Source organism: Trichechus manatus, unplaced genomic scaffold (genome assembly GCF_000243295.1).
Source record: "Trichechus manatus latirostris isolate Lorelei unplaced genomic scaffold, TriManLat1.0 scaffold00049, whole genome shotgun sequence".
Classification (NCBI taxonomy): Eukaryota; Metazoa; Chordata; class Mammalia; order Sirenia; family Trichechidae; genus Trichechus; species Trichechus manatus.
Window position 1 is genome coordinate 2895386 of NW_004443985.1, and position 14105 is coordinate 2909490.

At 45.6% G+C, this 14105-nt stretch overlaps 1 long non-coding RNA gene across 2 annotated transcripts; it reads left to right on the plus strand.

The window, feature by feature from the left end:
• Positions 1-2344: 2344 nt before the first annotated feature.
• On the plus strand, positions 2345-12949 carry LOC111820760 (uncharacterized). 2 transcript variants are annotated; one of them, XR_002824274.1, is made up of 4 exons: positions 2345-2500; positions 2978-3233; positions 5066-5470; positions 11939-12949. It is a non-coding gene; the product is annotated as an uncharacterized LOC111820760 (long non-coding RNA). The 2 variants fall into 2 exon arrangements; XR_002824273.1 differs by lacking the exons at positions 5066-5470; positions 11939-12949 and adding an exon at positions 4732-4987.
• The last annotated feature ends 1156 nt before the right edge of the window (positions 12950-14105 follow it).

Below are 14105 nucleotides of genomic sequence, written 5' to 3' on the forward strand. Positions count from 1 at the left end.
GAACCAAGACGATGTCGTAATGATGCACCTGAAATCCAAACCCCAGTCTGGAGACTCATTAGCATCAAAGACTTCAAGGACAGAAAGGGCCTCAGGGGTCACCACATCCAATTCCCGTCTTGCTGTCCAGCATCCTTAGTAAAAATAGTTATCCAGCCAAATGCCTTGTTGCAGTCTGGATGTAGTCCCCATTTTTACTAATCTAGTCTTTCTATCAAAAAGTGGTAATAGAGTGAGTCTGATGAGATTTGTAGATGAATATTGCTGGCTCTTGGTGCTTTGTCTCCTTCAAGAGCTTATAGACCAGATACTTTACATCCCATTACAGAACTGGTTGGGAGTTGATATCTTACTTACGAATCTTGACTGGGCAGAAGTTAGCTCTTCCAGTTTTTAAAACTAAGATGGACAATCTTGTCTTCATTTATCAGTTCTATTCTCCATGATTTCTGAGGGATTGGGGGCTGCAATTCAGCAATTTCCCCTGCATACCGTCTCAGTTCCCTTGTGTAGCTCACAGACGCTGTTTATACCTGCTGACACTCTTTCTTCGGGGAACCACCCTTTCCTTAGCTAATGGTTGGGTGTGTGACCCAGGCTGGCTATTATTGTGTCTTATATGTTGTAGATATGTTTAATTGCCTATTCCAAATCCTTTCGTCCCATTCTTCCTTGCCAACAGATCCTTCAATGATCCCTTAATTGCAGATACCTAGTATTAGAAAAGATCTGTTCCTGGTCTAGGGGCAGGCATGTGACCCAGTTCTGGCCAATGAGAGACAAGAAAAAGACTTCAAGGGGCTATGGGAAAGATTTTCCTGTGTGATTAGAGGAAAACGTATAAAAATAAATTATCTGCCCTTGTGCTGCCCCATTTTTTTCTACTTTTGAACATGGTTGTATGATGATGTGATGCTTGGGGCAGCTGCAGACGTTTTGTGACTGTGAGGGGGAAAAAAAACAAGAGAGTAGCAGAGACTGTGATCCAGAACCTGACATGGTTGGGCCAGTACCTATCTACCTCCAGAATTTTTATGTGAGCAAAACAACTTTCTTGTTCCAGCTATTACTAGTTAGGTGTTCTGTTACATGAAGCTGAAAACGTTCCTCCTAAATGATATATCATCTCTCTTGGCAACAGTGATTGGTCCATGAAATGATCATAAGATCTAGGCTGGGCTAATCAGTGTCCTTCCCAGGTGTTATGGATTGAATTGTGTCCCCCAAAAATGTATGTTAATTTGGCTAGGCCATGATTCCCAGTATTGTGTGGTTGCCCTCCATTTTGTGATCTGATGTAATTACCTATGTGTTACAAATCCTAACCTCTGTGATGTTAATGAGGCAGGACTGGAGGCAGTTATGTTAATGAAGCAGGACACAATCTACAGGATTAGGTTGTATAGAGAATCAGTCTCTTTGGAGATATAAGACAGAAGCAAGCAAAGAGGAGAGGGACCTCATACCACCAAAAAAGAAGAGCTGGGAGCAGAGTGTGTCCTTTGGACCCGGGGTCCCTGCACTGAGAAGCTCCTAGACCAGGTGTAAAAATGGCATGGGGGTGATGTCTGGCCTCCTCTAACTTCACAAGGGGAAAGGAGAATCAAGATTAGCAGCCCAAGGCTGATTCTTATGAGGCAGAGGTCACACAAGCCTCCTCTCTCTGCCGTCTTTACTAATTCTGACACCAACTGTCCCTCCCACAGCATTCTCTACTGGGTTTGATGATTCATTGCAATGGCCACACAGAACTCACTTACCATACTCACAATTAGGGGATTTATTAGGGAAGTAACAGTTACAATTCAGGCTCAAGAACACTCAGGATACAGTTCTTCCATCAGGATAGCCTCCCCCGAGCTGTGCTAGCAGGCATGCCTCTCCCTGGCCCTCAGTCTCTGCCCAAAGGCACTCAGCTTTCTCTCCCAGTGAGCGGGGGAGGCCACAGCGCTGTCTCCTGCTGCGAGCCTCTCCTTCCTTGGTAGTGGTGGGCTCCTCCCCTCTGCTCTAGAATTGGCTCTTTTAAGGCAAATCTGACCAATCCCCTTGTATTACCCTATCACACAGTCCTGCCCAATCACCTGGGTGGGAGTTATAAGACCACAGCTAGAAAGGCCACACAAAAGTAATCCATCAGTAATCAATTGCACCTTGCCACGGGAAGATTGATGACAACGACCTTCCCCAAGAACCTTCTCCTAGAGCTGGCACCCTGAATTCGGACTTTTAGCCCCCTAAACTGTGAGAGAATAAATTTCTGTTTGTTAAAGTCATCCACTTGTGGTATTTCTGTTACAGCAGCAGTAGATAAGACACCAGGGAAGTGATACAAGAATCTCTTTCTGTCGGCATTGTTCAGCTGAAGTGATGTGACTCCTGGGCTGCTGGGGGAATTAAAGAGGTTGTGAAGACTTGTCTTCAGTAAGACAGACTAAGATGACCACGCAAGGAAAAGCAGAGACTAACTGCTGAGAACTGAGAGCAGGGAGTCCGGGTGGCAGTGAGTTCATGGTTCCAGTTTCTGGGGCCCTAGATTCTTTGGCTCTTCCTCCAAACCTCTAAGCTAGCCCAGGATCCTTCCCAGTTATCTGAACCAATGAAGTCTCTTTCTGCTGAAGCTGGTTTGAGTTAGGTTTCTGCCACTTGTAAGTGACAGAGCCCTGACCCGCATAGCTGGGATGTGACCTGTCTGGATCAGGACAAGTTGGAAGTCATTTAGGGCAGCTGGTGCTTCCACACAATTCTGGAGACTTGAGAGAGAAGGTGGAAGATACAAGCTGCTCAGGAGGGCTTCTAAGGCGAATGTCTGTAAAACCTGAGAAAAAAGTCTAAAGAATGGCATTTTCTCCTCTACGGCTTGACAAAGCACAGTCAAGACAAGAAGGACAGAATAAGCCAGTCTTTTAAACATTTGATCACAGAATCCATCAATACCAGCCTGTCTCCTTACTTGGCTTTTTTTTTTTTCTGTCTACAGCTGGGTTTACCGTGTCCTCATCTGCGGCCCAGTCTGCTGACCTCGTGCCTAGTCACAGCCTGATAAAGGAAGTGTTTGACAAGTTCCTGCCTTGCAGGCTATGCATCAGCATGGAGGATGTTACTCCATTCTGGCTGTGGGGACCCAGTCCTGATCATTGGGCTCTAGTACCGACAACAGGATCTCATCCCCAGCATCCCGCTGTGTTCCTATTATTTGGCTTCTGCCTCATTTCTGTTCCTGAATTCTTACTCTGGTAAGCTGCCTCAGACCCTGTTCTGCCTCCTCCTCTGCAGTCTGGGGATTTGCGCCTTCCCTTGGGCCAGTGGCTGCATCTAACCAACCTCTGACCCATCTCTCTGGGCGTTGCTCATCCTGGATCCCTGTCTTTCTACCATGCGTGTTGTAACGGTTTCAGGAGGCTCGATCAATAACCTCCCATTCTCCCTTCAAGTCCTGAACCAACTGAGAGATAAGCAGAGGAGTCGGGCAGGTGGAGAACACAGTATTAGCTTTAGCATGATCAGAGTGACGTGGAAGGAAGTGGCTAAGAGTCTGCACTCCAGAGTTAAACTAACTGTTCCGCAGCGGGGAGGGATGGCATGCTGCGGCAATCTGTGTCCTGCTGATGGTCCTGGGCCTTGGGCTGGGTGGTGGGCTGCCGGGGCCGTGTCCACATCATCCATTCCCCAGTGATGACTTCCCTGGTACACCTCGTTAAGTGTCTCAGTTGATTTCTTCCAAAAGCAGAGGTGGAGATAGTAATTCACTTGGGAGGTAAAGAAACACCAGCAGGAGGGTAAATAGGCAGGACAGGAAAGACAGCTCTTAAAGGGGCATGGGCTTTATCAAGCCAATTACCACTGGGGGCGACCAGAGTTCTGTCATGATGGGGAGCCAGTATAGACTCATGCTTGGGTATCCCACCAAAAAATGAGGAACTGGGGTACTTATACACTCCAAAAACAAAACTCGTTGGTGTCAAGTCGCTTCTGACTCATAGCAACCCTATAGGACAGAGGAGAACTGCCCCATAGGGTTTCCAAGGAGCGGCTGGTGGATTTGAACTGCTGACCTTTTGGTTAGCAGCCAAGATCTTAACCACTGCACCAACAGGGCTCCACTTATACACTAACTTCCATCCATCATTGGTTGAAGGCTGCTGGGAGGAGGCAATTCCTGGACATCTGCAGCCTGCTGTACAGGTGAGCCAAGTGGGCTTCAGTGGCCAGAGAATGGCCCTCAGACAGAGTCACAGGTGCTGCCAGCTGAAGCTGGGCTGGTGTGCTCCGAGGGGATATGAATGGAAAACCGTCAGTGTTGTTCAGCCTCTGGATTCTATGACCCAAGGAGAAGAATATGAATGAGAAGCTCCTTTGCCGCCTGCTCAGGGATGGCTATGCTTCAGGCTCACAGCTGCCTTGCTGTACCTCTCCATCCACCCTTCGTCCCCAGGGACCAGACCAGCCACGGTAGTGGAACAGGACAATGAGGACCCAAACTGGACTGGACCAGCTGCTCCAGTAGCAGGTGCTGGGAGGCCATAGACAGTGAGATCACAGGGCTCTGTCACCTGAGGACTTTCCCCCAGACAAGGAGTAACCCTGAGCAAGGAAGTGTGGACAAAGGTAGAGATGCAGCATTTCCCGTATGTGAAGCAAAAGGAAATGTTTCTAACGTAGCAATAAAAAAAAAAAAAATTCCTATTAACTATGTAAGAGGAAAGACTAAATTGTCTTGTATTGTCTCTATAGAAGATGGAATTAAAAATTGATGTCATATGAAGAGGTAACCAGAGTACCATACCACACCAGATACTGTGGAGTCAGTTCTGAATCCTGGCGACCCCATGTGTGCAGAGTAGAACTGTGCTCCGTAGGATTTTCATGGCTGCAACCTTTCAGAAGCAGATTTGAAGGTGCCTCTGGGTAGGTTCAAACCACCTACCCTTTGGTTAGTAGCGGAATGCTTTGCTGTTTGCACCAGCCAGCAACTCCAAAGAGTAGACAGATACTAACAAATAAGGAAATGTGTTACAGACGCATGACGAAAACTTAATAATTTATACCCTCATCTTCTTTCTTGTAGGGCACAGTGGTTGGCTGATGAGACAGTCCCAGCAGCAGTTTCAAGTTCTGTCCGTTGTCACCACTCCGCTTGACACTCCGTCACTTTTTTGAGGTGTTACTGGGCCAGCTCCTTTTCTCCCTTTGAGGCAGCTCTCTGAGCCTCATTGTCCCCCTGCAATCTGACATCACTGGAGTGACTGCCCATCAGCTATGTCTACATTGTTAGTACATGTCTGAACCCTAGGGATGGATGGGGTCAAAGGTGCACCCTAGAAGCAATCCCAGGATATTCTGAATCCCCAGTATGGACCAGTCGGGAAGCAGCGTTGTCTAGCCACTCTGCCAGGGGCCTTGCATCCCGGCTCACACCTGCTTAGACGCCATGGGTAGCAGTCACCGTTGGTTCTTCACCCAGCTCCTGATGGTGAGTTTGGAGATGCTGTGAGTGCTGTGGCTAAGGGCTTATACCTGTGACCTTCTCCTATGTTTTTCCCCTGGGGAATTGCCCTTGACTGACAGAGCAGCTTCCCTGGAGCTGCCTGGGAGATTCCCGCCACTCCCTCCAGGGGCAGCCAATGATTGACCCACACTGGAGTGCAAAAGCATTTAAAAAAAAAAAACAAACCATTGCTGTGGAGTCAATTCCGACTCATAGCAACTTTGCAGGACAGAGTAGAACTGCCCCATAAAGTTTCCAAGGCTGTAACCTTTGTGGAAGCAGACTGCCACGTCTTTCTCCTGCGGAACGGCTGGGGGGTTCGAACTGCCAATCTTTCGGTTAGCAGCTGAGTGCTTAACCACTGCTCCTCCAGGGCTCCTGCAAAAGCATCGGCAATTCTGTGGTATTGTTTACGTTCCACTGAACTGTCCAATAGAACCTTCTGTGATGATGGAAATGTTCTGTCTGCTCTGTTCAGTACGGTAGCTGGTGGCTACTGAGCACTTGTTGTTGTTAGGTTCTGACTCATAGTGACCCTACGTACAACGGAACGAAACACTGCCCCGTCTGCACCATCGTCACAATCTTTGCTATGTTTGAGCCCATTGTTGCAGCCACTGTGTCAATCCATCTTGTTGAGGGTCGTCCTCTTTTTCACTGACCCTCTACTTTACCATCGCTGTCCTTCTCCAAGGACTGGTCCCTCCTGATAACACGTCCAAAAGTATGTGAGACGAAGTCTCGCCAGTCTTGCTTCTAAGAAGCATTCTGGCTGTACTTCTTCCAAGACGGATTTGTTCGTTCTTCTGGTAGCCGATGGTCTACTCAGTATTCTTCGCCAACACCATAATTCAAAGGCATCAGTTCTTCAGTTTTTCTTACTCATTGTCCAGCTTTCACATACATATGAGGCAATTGAAAATACCGTGACTGGGGTCAGGGGCACCTTAGTCCTCAAACTGACATCTTTGCTTTTTAACACTTTAAAGAGGTCTTTTGCAGCAGATTTGCCCAAGACACTTGACATGTGGCTAAAGAACTGAGTATTTTTTAACTTCCCATTCCCCATCCCCCAAGCCCCTGGTAACCACTAATCTTCTTTTGTCTCGATAGATTTGCGTAGATATTTCAGATATGTGGGCTGATATAATATTTTTCTCTTGTATCTGACTTATTTCACTGAGCGTATTGTTTTCAAGGTTCATCTATGTGGTGGCATGTATCAGAACTCCATTTCTCTTTATGGCTGAATAATACTTCGTTGTACATATATTGGAAACCCTGGTGGCATAGTGATTAAGTGCTACAAAAGGTTGGCAGTTCGAATCCACCAGGCATTCCTTGGAAACTCTGTGGGGCAGTTCGTCTCTGTTCTATAGGGTCACTATGAGTCGCAATCGACTAGACAGCAATGGGTTTGGTTTTTTTGGTACATATATACCACATTTTCTTTATCCATTCATCTGTTGATGGGCAGTTGGGTTGTTTCCACCTTTTGGCGATTGTGAAAAATGCTGCAATTAACACTGGATGTACATTTGTCTGTTTGAGTCTCTGCTTTCAAGTTTTAGGGGTATATACCTACGAGTGGAATTTCTTGGTCACATGGTAATTCTTTGCTTAACTTTTTAAGGAACTGCCAAACTGTTTTCCATAGCAGCTGCACCATTTTGCATTTTCGCCAGCAATGTACTGGTGTTTCAATTTCTCTACATCCTTGTCAATACTTACTATTTTCTGTATTTTTGATAATAGTCATTCTAGTTAGTGTGAAGTGGTATCTCATTGTGGTTTTGATTTGCATTTCCATATATGACTAATAATGTTGAGCATCTTTTCATGGGCTTATTGGCCATTTTTACATCTTCTTTGGAGAAACAACTGTTCAAGTCCCTTGCTCATTCTAAATCAGGTTGTTAGTCTTTTTTGTTGTTGAGCTGTAGAAATTCTTTATATATTACGGATATTAAACCTTTATCAGATATATGGTTCCCAAATATTTTTTCCCATAGTAGGTAGACATTGTAGGTTGTCTTTTCACTTTCTTGATAATGTCCCTTAATGCACAAAAGTTTTTAATTTTGATTAAGTCCAGTTTATCTATTTTTTCTCTTGTTGCTCATGCGTTTGGTGTCATATCTAAGAATTCATTTCCTAAAAGAAGGTCCTGAAGCTTTATCCCTATATTTTCTTCTAAGAGTTTTATGGTTTTAGCTCTTATATTTAGGTCATCAATCCATTTTGAATTAATTTTTGTGTATGGTGTGAGGTATGGGTCCAATTTCATTCTAGGAACTGAATTTTTAAATTTCAGTTAATATTAATTTAAATTTAAATAGCCACAACATGTGGCTAGTAGCTATCATACTGGACAGCATAGCTCCAGAACTTCCCATGGATCAGGCCAAGGTTAGACTTTACTTGAGACCACATCCTTGCTTATCGTTTCCCTTTTTCGTATCCTACTTCACTTCCTCCTTCCTTTACTAGTTTGTCCTGAGAGCACTGCCTCAATAAATCACATGCACTTGAACCCTTATCTCAGGCTCTGCTTCTAGGGCACCACCCTGAGACTTACATTACAATTATTTAATAGTAAATTACAGACAGCTTAAACCCTGAGTCAAAAGTGCGTATATTAATTCAATACCAGTCAGAATGTTTTTAGCAGAAAGTATAAAGACATTCCAAAATCAACCAGCTTAAACAACAAGTACACTTATCGTCCTACGCCTGAAAGTCCAGAGATAGGACAGCTCCAGGGTTGGATAATCCAGCAGCTCAATTACATCCCCAAGGACCAAGTTCTTTCTGTCATGCTGCTCTGTCACCAGGTGGGCAGGTTTTACTTTTGGGCTACCCTCCTTGTCATTGTTAAGAGGCAGCTGCCCCAGTGCCAGCCCTCACATATGAACACAGCCAAGTCCAGAAGAAAAAAAGACCATCTTTTCCTGTGTGTCTTTTATTAAGAGCAAGAAAATCCTTCCCAGAAGCCTTCTGCAGACTTCCCCTCAACCTCTTTGGCCAGAACTGCATCACATGGCCATGCCTAAACCAATCCCTCAAAAGGGAATGGGAGAACCAATCGTGCCTTAGAACAATCAGGACATGCCCACTGTGTCTGTGGCCAGCCTCCCCAAAGCTCATCTGCTAAGCAGAGAAGGGTGGATACCGAAACACAATATAGCATCTATGTGTGTATGGGTGGGCACACAAAATAAAATGCATGTTAGAGAGCCAGCCACAACATTGGTTTCAGATTTCTTTAGGGCAGCTTTTCCTACAATGTGTTATGTGAACCACCTACATCAAAATCACTTAGACGGCTTGTTAAAACACAGATTCCTAGGCCTAACACATTGTCCGACACATGGCATGAGCTTAACAGATATTTGTCAGGAGGAAGGGAAGGAGAGAAGGAAGAAAGCATCCTACAGAGTTTGAATCATCCTCAGATGGCTTTTCTGCTCACTAATGCTGCAGAGGAGTCCCTGGGTGGTGGAAACGGTTAACACACTCTGCTGCTAACCACAGGCTGAAGGTTCAAGTGCCCCCAGAGTTGCCTTGGAAGAAAGACCTGGACATCTACTTTTGAAAAATCCACCACTGAAAACCCTATGGAGCATAGTTCTACTCTGACACACAGGGGGTCTTCATGAGTCAGAATCAACTCGATGGCAACTGTTTCTTTTTTTTTTTTTATTAAATGCTGGAGAACCACTAACTTAGCTGAGAGCTAATGATTCACCTCTAGTCTTTTGGTCCCCAATCTCCCAGCGAAAGGGACGCGCTATGTGACCGTGTTGCCCCAAGTACGCCACTCACTGCTGACACTCGGTGGCGTTAAGAAGACAAGAGCACCTACCAAGTGCATTTAACGTCCATTATTAATGCGGCTTTCAGCTCCACCTGCTGAATCCCAGATTCCTGTTACAGAACTTGATGAAAAGTTAATGAGTATAACAATGGCTTCTACTTTTTGGGCTAATCATAGATTGAAAAAAAAATGTAAGAAGACTTCAGTGTGAAGCTTGTGGAAAGCAGCATCTGGGACCATTTTCAACGTAATAGAAGATCTCAGGGGTGATTTTGACATCTGGAAGGCAGCTGCCACCCACAGCAAAGGGTAGCTGTTTATCTTCTGGACTCTAAATGGGGTCTCTCCAGTTAACTAACATGCATCGCCAAGGAAAAGAAAGCCTAGGAAGTGGCAGACGCAATGTCAGAGGAGGGACTTGTTGCCTGAGAAACCAAACAGTGATCACTTTCATTTTTGACTGTGAATAATTTGACTCTTTTGGCCAGCTGCCTGCTTAACTTCTCTACTGGATGTCTAATAAATATTTCAAACTAGTATGTCCAAAGCAAAATCTTTCTTTTTCTTTTTAAAACATTTATTTATTTTGTTGCTGTTGAGAACATACACAGCAAAACATACACCAAGTCAACAGTTTCTCCATGTACAATTCAGCACCATTGATTACATTCTTGAAGTTGTGCAATTATTCTCACCCTCTTTTTCTGAGCTATTCCTCCCCCATTAACATAAACTCACTGCCCCCTAAGATTCCTATCTAATCTTTTGAGTTGCTGTTGTCAGTTTGATCCCATATAGACAGATCTTGAAAGAGCACAATGTAAAGACGTTCCCGTCTTAGTTTTTCCCCGTTCTCTGTCTCAGCATCTCCGCTCCTCGTGAACTCCCCTCCTTAGTGAACTGCCTGGACCCACATCCTGGATCCGGGCTCTACTTGGGAGGAAACCCAAAGGAAGGCAATTGGCATGAAAGTAACAAATATTTTTTAAAAATATGGCTAGCACACTATTGCAAGGAAATTAGGAATGTAGCACTCAAGTATCACAACTGACATATGCTTTGAAAGACAGCTATGGCCAAGGATGCACAAGAAACTGGTAACAGCATTACTCCTGGAGAAAGAACCGGCCCTGGGCAAATTAAGAAGGGGACTTGCTTTTCACTGTGCCCTTTGGGAACTCAAATGCTTTTGCCTATTTAAAAAAAAAAATGTGGACAGATATAACCCAGTGCTGTTCAATCGATTCCGACTCATAGCAACCCCACAGGACAGAGTAGAATTGCCCCATAGGGTTTCCAAGGAGTGGCTGGTGGATTTGAGCTGCTGACCTTTTGGTTAGCAGCCTGGTCAAGCGTCCAGGTTGAGTCATCCCAGTATGGAATTTGCCTTGTGATCTGTGAAGGGGCCTGCATTGCAGGGAGTACATGCAATGCTGGGTTGACTTTCACCCCTGAAATCTCTGCTTTGATGTCATAACCCCAATTTGTTTAGGTTGCTTTGTAAAGAGAACCCAGTCAAGTAAAAACCACTGAATCTGGTGCACAGAGTAACACATGGAGAGGATTTGTCAGACATAAAGTTCCATGGCTTTAACTGGAAAAGAAATTGACTTCATGGTCCAGAGGTGATGAATGTAATAAGTTTCTACTGTGGTTTCCACTGGGTAGTCTCTCTGGCTTCCAGGTCTTTGGGTCTTTAATCTGCAAGTTACTGAGAGGTTGAGAGGACTGAGTTACCATGGAATAATTAGACAGTTGTGCACTCCAGAATATATGATGCAAGTCACTGTTTCCCAAAGGGTGGGTGGGAGACCAATACCTCTGAGGTCCAGGAGGTGCTTGTAGGTGGTGCCTGGCCTTCCTAACTGATCTGCCTTTCATGGCTGGCTGTTCCCTGTGTCAGGAGCCTTTCTATTCATCACGTTTTGGGAGAAGGGGCCTGCAGTTCCAGACAAGGCTGAGCAGAGAGGCATACGCTTGCAGGCCTGCTGTGATGGTTAAGATGATTGTGTCAACTTGGCTAGGCCATGATTCTTAGTGTTTTAGCAGTTGTATAAATGTTGTGATCACCTCCCTGTTGAAATCTGATATGTGATCACCCCCATGATGGAATCTGTTGAGTGGTACTGGTGGGGGCAGAGCCTGTGGCAGCTCACCTCCCCCTCAGTTTCATCTCTCTGCCTTCCGCCGGTTACTGCCTGCCTGCTTGCCTTGCCAAGGTTTTTGGCTTGTTCCAGACTCAGCAGCTGCCTCTTGCCGTCTCACCTCTGGTTCTTGGGACCTGAGCTAGCCGCTTACCTGTTGATCTTGGAATTCATTGATCTTCACCGCCTGTGAGCAAGAGTCTTGTTCTCCAACCTGCCGATCTTGGGTTCGCCAGCCCCTGCAGCTACATGAATCAGGAGAAACCTTGTGGTCTTGTCTGCTGGTCCTGGAATTCGTTGACCTTCACAGCCTGTGAGCAGGAGCGCTGCTCTCCGACCTGCCAACCTTGGATTCACCAGCTTATGTGGCTGCGTGAATTGGGAGAAGCCTCTACCCTGATCCACAGACTTGGGACGTTTTAGCATGAGCTGTTTCCTTTATATAAATCTCTCTATATATATTTATACGCTTAACTGGTTTTGCTTCTCTAGAGAACCCAGCCTAAGACACCTGTTGACAGAGACGGTTGCTTCTGCTGATGGAGACATGGGGAGAAGAGACTGTGCCCAATACTTCAGTCAGGGTTAGAGATGAGGAGGTGAGCTCCCCTGCCCCAGGGCCCATTCCATGTGTTAGTACTGGGGCTGATGGATGGCAGATGGAGACAGCATTGTCATGCCCACCTCCTCTGGGTCTGATGTGGAAAGCGATGCTGCAGTTGGATACATGGAGGACATTATCCTGGAAGATGGATGAGGACAACAGTGGGGGATAATTCTCTACAAACTATAAAGTTCAAGCCTGTCATACTCTACTCTCCAACTCATTGGTTAAGTATATTCCCTAAAATATTCTCAGGCACCTCCCTGTCCCCTGCCAAGCCACTGGAAGGCTCAGGGCTACTGTGCTGGTATTCTTGAGTTTACAATATTAGTCCTCTAACATTGCCTACTTAACCACCTGTGTTCTAGACTGCCTACTTATCCCAGACTCTTGTTTCTGTTGAACACTGGCTGACTCTAGAGCCCTGGCCTCAGGCCTGCTCCTGGCCATTTTTAACCAAGATTCCCTCTATGGTGTTGAAGCAGGACAGCAACAGAACAGAAACAGTCAGGCAGGGCCAGTGAGCCAGACCTCAGAAGGGCAAGATATTAAGGGATGACCAGCTATCAGGTATCAAGAACAGACAAGGAAGTCGAAAGTCACCGAAAAGATACACTTGTCCAGTCTGTAGATAATGAAGCAGAGAGTGCTGGATTAGACAACAGGTCTGGATTCAAAGAGAACTCAGCTGGCTGGAATGTGAGCCCCAAAGAGCAACACGGAATTTTAAAGGAATAAAAGTGCTCCCACCTTTGGTATCATTGTACCATAAGCAGTGATGAAAGACACTTGGCTTGAGAACAATTTTATGTGAAATATATCTTGGGGTTCAGTTTAGCACAACTCCAGTGTAAGCCTAGACTACTAATCCTGGGCTATGGTTAAAGGAGGAGCCCTGGTGGTGCAGTGGTTAGGAGCTTGGTTGCTAACCAAAAGGTCGGCAGTTCAAATCCACCAGCTGCTCTTTGGAAACCCTATGGGGCAGTTCTACTCTGTCCTACAGGGTCACTATGAGGTAGAATTGACTTGACAGCAACAGGTTTTAGTTTCATTTTTTGGTGTGCTAAAACAAGAATGAGATTCAATGGTCCCCTTGAATTCTACCCAAGTCAGACCACATCTAGACTATTTGGGTCCTGATCTGGGCATAACCATTGGGGTGGGACATTAGCAGAAGGTATAGAAAGAAGGATCCTTTGCCCAGATCCCCTTTCTGGGGCTCCCATCTTCCAACTGCTGTTGGTGTTGACTGCTAACAGCTCAAAGCTAGACCCTGCACCTGAGACTTGCCCTTTCCCAGATAGGAACCACTTCACTTCACTTAGGGAGGTTACCCCTCACCCTCAGGGTGGACCAGAGCCAATAACTGAGTGACATGGGACACAAAAGGTCAAAGCCCTTGCCTCAAGGTGGGACTTCTTTGTGGGGCCACTCAAGCTCCAGAGCTCCCTGTGGGATCAGGTTGAGGCTAGTCTACAGCCAGGACCAAGTCCTTGCTTAGCTCCATCCCCTGCCCTACCCTGCTTCCCTCATTCCTTGATAGGTTTCTCCTGAGAGCTCTCCCCCAATAAATCACTTGCACCAGAATCTCTGTCTCAGACTGTTGCTAGGGCACCTGACCTGAGAGAGGACCACAGGATGATGAGGGCTCTGGGGATCGTATAATTTAAGGAGAGATGAAGATGTTGAAATATTTAGTTTAGGAAAAAAAATTTGGAGGAATACGATAATCAAAAACAACCACCCCATTGCTGTCAAGTTGATTCTGACTCATAGCAGTGCTATAGGACAGAGTAGAACTACTCCATAGGGTTTCCAAGGAGCGGCTGGTGGATTTGAACTGCCGACCTTTCAGTTTGCAGCTGTAGCTTGCTGTAGTTGCTAACCACTGTGCCACAAGGGCTTCAATGTGATAAGCAGTCAACTTCAAATATTTAAAAAATTAGAAATAGAAAAAGAAGGACATATTAGATAGAAATTAGACCAAGGCAGAATATAGCCCAGTATCAGAAAGAAATTTCTAGTAATGAAAAATTTACAACAAAGGTATAGAAT